Source organism: Drosophila ficusphila, unplaced genomic scaffold (genome assembly GCF_018152265.1).
Source record: "Drosophila ficusphila isolate 14025-0441.05 unplaced genomic scaffold, ASM1815226v1 contig_414, whole genome shotgun sequence".
Taxonomy (NCBI): Eukaryota; Metazoa; Arthropoda; class Insecta; order Diptera; family Drosophilidae; genus Drosophila; species Drosophila ficusphila.
Window position 1 is genome coordinate 18,040,067 of NW_025064328.1, and position 5,365 is coordinate 18,045,431.

Here is a 5,365-nt window from a genome sequence, read left to right on the forward strand (position 1 = left end):
AGTGAAAATGGTAATGGCCGCGCGAGGGAAATCATTGTGTGTGAAAATTTAACAAGGGTGAATAATTTTCACTCAGCTCCAGCCATACGATTCAATTTGGAGCTGCCATTAAAGTGGGTGAACCTTCTGAACTTGACAGTCATGTGTGCGATTTGATAAACTCCAATCTCCCCTGGTAACTTATTCGCTTTTCATTGACTGTCTGAAATGCTGGTAAGAGGACTTTAGATTGCTGTTTAAGTTCGTCTTCGGATATGGATCTCAGCCAATTTGAGGAGGTTTGAGGCAAACAAGTACATAAATCATTTATCAGGCTCCTTTGGAATAAGAGCAAAGTTTTCAAAGGAGTTTGGGTCCCTCAGGATGTGATTCACCTCATTGTTATCTGCCAGATAGTGAAAGTTGGGACACGAAGTTTTGATAACTTCAAGTTTGGAAAGTGGAAAGTTTTACTGTTCTAATAACAGAAAAGCAGATGGAGAAGGATGGTCTTCACTTTTCACCTTTTCACCTTCATTCCGTTTTCCACATGTCAATTTCACAAATGTCACTTAATCCTGGCGCAGTCAATAAGCCAGGACACCTTTTCACGAAAAAGGCAACACAAACAAACAGGGCTGACATAAATTTCATATGAATTATGACACTTGGAACTATAATGCCAATGCCACACAGCGTCACCTAAAAAAAAGGAATCATATCCCTTTGTCACAAACAAACGAATCCGAAATCGAAACCCAAACACCGGCAACTGCAGCACGTGATTGTGAGTTGCAAACTCGCAATTCCCCTTTAGCGAATGACAGCTCCATAAATATGAAATATGCTGCCGGGCAAAAGTCACGTGCGATTGACAGACAAATTGAAAGTGCCATTGCATTCGGTATTGGCATTCGGCAATTGTCTAATTGCCAGTCATTTATTTTCGTGCCAAATTGAAGCGCGCACTTGTCAATGGCCGAAACGTGTCAGCGCTAAGGATCCAATTAGTTGAATGGGCCAGGAAATCAATAAGCGTTTTGGCAGCAGCGCGAGATGCTTCTCCCAAGGGCGTGCTTCAGTCCGTAAATACTCCGGCTTAATGTGGATGATTTCAGCGGTTCAACAAGTGAACAAATGGATATGTTCATAATACTTGTCGGGCTATTTTTAAAAAGCTGAATTGGCATTTATATAAGCCTTTAATAGAAAGTTTCATTGAAAATAAATCTAATTAAATTTTTTTAATTCAAAAAAAAAAAAAAGGAAGCAGTTTAATAACTCTTTTATGTGAGCTTAAACAATCAGCTGTATGAAATGCTTTTCGAATCATTTATTTAAATGAAAATCACCATGAGAATTACGAATATATAGCCCGTGCCAGGAATATGGCAACCCAGACATTTATTTGATGAGCACCTTGAACATCTCCTCTGATTCTTCCTCAATCCCCCACCCATTTACCCATAGGCTTCAAGTGGTTCCCAGGTCCCTGCGATAAGGTCGGGGATCCAGGTCCAAAAACAAAACCAGTGCCAGTTGTTGACTAAATGTTTTTGGCGTCCGTTAGTGCAAGGCGTAGAAGAAGAAGATTTTGAACGCAAAGATGACCACACTGAAAGAAAAACTATATCTTAAGACAACCATCATATGAAAATACTTGTGTCTTATGTAACATGTTCTTAAAACTAAGTACACTTAATCCCCGATAATGTATCTGATTTATTTAATATGCACCTATTAGATAGGAAACTAGAACCTGTTTCTTACTGAAAATCTATTCTGGGCCAAGACAATTTTTTCTCTGTATCCAGCCACATTTTCTCAGCCGATTGCCAGGTAATGCGTCTAAAATGAACTTCAAACGGCGCCTTGAGATAAAGAACATTTTCCCCTTCGCTCGATTCTTCTCATTCCTTCTCGCTCGGCTGTTTAAAATATGTAAATATAGTTCATTGATGATTTTAGTTGGAAATACGGGTTTATCGATCGATTTGGGTGAGTCACCCATGTTGAATCACTGGATTTAACGAGAAAAATTTCGAGGAGCAGCTGCAGCAATTAAAAGCGCCGCCCACGCCCCTCAAAAATGCAGATCAATTGGGAAAGCGTGCTATTTTGGACCCGTGCCAAGGATAAAAACAATATGTTGTACGAGTATTGTTTGCACCAGCTGTTTCTCCTGCAACAATGTCGCACAAATTAAAGCCAGAGACAATGGCGGAGGAAAACGGCATTAAGGCGGCAAATTGCGGTAACCGAGAAAGGGAGAAAGGCTGGAAAACTGGAAAACTCGGGGAAAGGTGAAAGTGTGCCGGGGTGCGTGTGCCCTTCAGGTAAGAGTTGGCCAAAAGGACGAACATGCACACAAGCTGCGGTCGACTATAAATTATGGGTGAACATTTCATGCCAAATTATTGCGGACCATTTGGAGGCGGAAAAGCCGTTTCGCCACGCCCCCGATTTCGGCTGCAATTTAAAATTGATTTAAATTCGCCTTGGCCTTAGGCTCTGAATGGGGAAATTATTTGCTAATGGGACCCGGCCGACCCATAAATCTCTGCCACCTTTTCCGCCTTATTTTCTGCACATTTTACCCGTAATTTTCCGAGTTGCAGTCAACAAGAGTTGCATACTTACGGGGCACTTTGCATGTACAGTTGTGATTTAGTGGCAATTTCCCAGTGTCAACCTTGGAAACGAGGATCTGAAAGTGCGCTAAATGGGTCTCATTAGAATTCCTTTTCAGTTTGAGGTGAAGGTGAGGTCGATATAAAATACGTTCTCATAAAAAAGAAAAGTGATTTAAATTATGCAAAATAATTCGTGTAGGTTGATTCATTATTGAAATTCAAGTGTATGGTGATAAAGTTCAAACAAAATAAATGTTTATCACAATTTTCACATCCATTAGATTATAATTAAATCAAAAGCTAACAGTGATTAATAAATCAAGTATTGATTTTTTGGGGACCACAAAAAATAAATTATTAAGTGTCCTTGTATTCAGGCTCAGGTTCAATTCGATTTTCCCAGAAAATATATAAGTGGCCGACTCATTAGTTTTACCAAAACAATAATTTTCCTGGTTTTTCCCCAATGGTTTTTCCCATCGCCCTGGCAACAATTGAAATTATGATTTAGGTAAGTGTTTTGATATACGGCCACCAAACAAGTCACGAAAAAAATAAAACATATGGAACGTTTTGATTAATAGCCGCAAATGGAATCCTTCACAAAGGGAAACGAGCCAAATAAAAAAAGAGAAACAAAGGCAGATAAACGAAATTCATTGATTGGCTGGACCGCACACAACGTTGAGAGGAATTTTGATTTATCAGAGGCGGCGGCCATTCGAATAGAGAAATAGAGGGAAATTAGTTAAGGAATTCCCGGCAACACACACCGCACACCGCACAGGTAGAAAGGTGGGGATGGCCAGGAGGATCCAACAGGTGCCCTCGGCTGCTAATTGAGCTCCCTATCCACTCACACACACACAGACAGCTGGCAAATTAAGTTTTCAGCCAGAAAGGCCACAAAGGTAACAAACTGTATGCAAAGGAATTCCCTGGCCCGTCCTCCACTTTTCTCCTCCTTTCGGGCCGCTTCGTTTTTAATTAAGTACAACAACGCAGCAAAATTGATTTCCAGAGTTTGCTTATCGCCGGTTAAGGATCTCTAAGAGATGCGATGCCAGCGATAAGGTCCGCCCCACCCTCCCCAACCTAATATAGATGGTACGATGTGTCCGTGGTCGGTCGGCTAAGGATGGTCCCATTTCATGTTCTGCCGCAGGAGCAGCGAGCCAAGAAGTTGCCAGGTCATTAGGACCTTGCTAATTGCAAGTATTAATAAAATATACTTGATGGGTTTATCCTGCATTATAAATTAGTGAACAAAAATTATTTAAAAAAGCTGGTGTGCAGTGGAAAATTTATGCTTTCAAAGTTCTGGTCGCCAGAGATTCGTATCGGTCAACTCGGAGAAGAATCCACCAGACATTGATCAAAGCGATGATAGTATAAATTCCAATTAAGCCATCAAAAGTGGGGGGAAAACCTAGTGAGATAGATCCAACGGTAAACGGCACTGACAATGCCAAACGAACGTATAAATTTTCCACGTTCTTATCGGATGGGAAAGTATCTAGGGTCTAGAGTTCTCGCTCTCCCCATCCGATGGCCAATGTCTCTATAAAGCGATCATTAAAATTATGGCATATCGGTTGACCGGCGACCGATTCCCGACGTGGCCCTAATGAAATTATTAAAAATGCATTTAACTCCGAGCTCCGGCCAGAGATATTCATATGAGATGCATAAAGGGCCGGGGAACGGGTCTGGCCGACATAAATAACTAACCTCATGCCATCGTGGCCATCTTGGGGAGCAAACTAATTATGCATTCATTTTGTTTGCCAACAATTAAGTGGCCCGGGGGCGTGGCGCATTTTTCATTTTACTTATTAGTAGTCGGACATGCCAGGGCTGCCAGGTCTGCCAGGTCTTCCATGGCCCTCGAGCAGATCCTGTGCTCCGATTTTGATTTATGGCGGGCACGCACTTGATTTAACCAGCCCGCAGGATCGTTAGTGCGGCCAACTAACTCCAGAATCATGACCCACTTAGGGGGATCGCTCCAAGGAGACACCAAGACACTTTGATATTATTGGTCGAATTCGGAGTAAGTTATTTGCGAAATAATCAGAAAGGAATACTCACCGCCAGATGTGGAATTGGTGCACTGGGAAGCTATCTGAAAAATAGGAAATAGAGTTGGTTGAAAATTCATTGATTTTTCTGCATATGCTTAAAAATGGTAACAATACTTTGTAACCTGTGATTGATGTAAACCAAATAAATTATGATATTGCTGCTTTATTAAAGTAATTGCTTTCTTTGATATTTTTTGTCAGTGACCGCTAACCGGTTTGGCAATCAAATGACCATTTATTCAAGCCACATTCGGTTGCAGCGGAGAAAGAACCACCCACGCGACAATTACTTTCTAAAAGCCGAACGATGCCGCCTCGGAAATCAAATTTTGCACCAAATTAGGCGCCAAATCGGTTAAAACGTTCAAATTGGAAGCCACCGGCTTGTCTCGGCTCGGCTCTTGGCTCTTTGCTCTTGGCTCTTCTGTTGGCCAAATGCCACATGCTGTGTGCCGTCCCGTGGCCGCAAAAGAATTCCATTTCATGGGCGTTTTTCTAATTTCTACCAGCAGCCGCTGCTTCTGCCGCTGCCACCGCCACCGCTGAGGCATCAGAAAATTCCAATGAACAAAGTAATGCAGAAAACGCCTTATCCGGTCTGTTTTTATTTTTATTTTTTTCTGTTCGATATCGCGGAGGGGGAGTCTGTTGGCCAGGGGAGCGCAACTG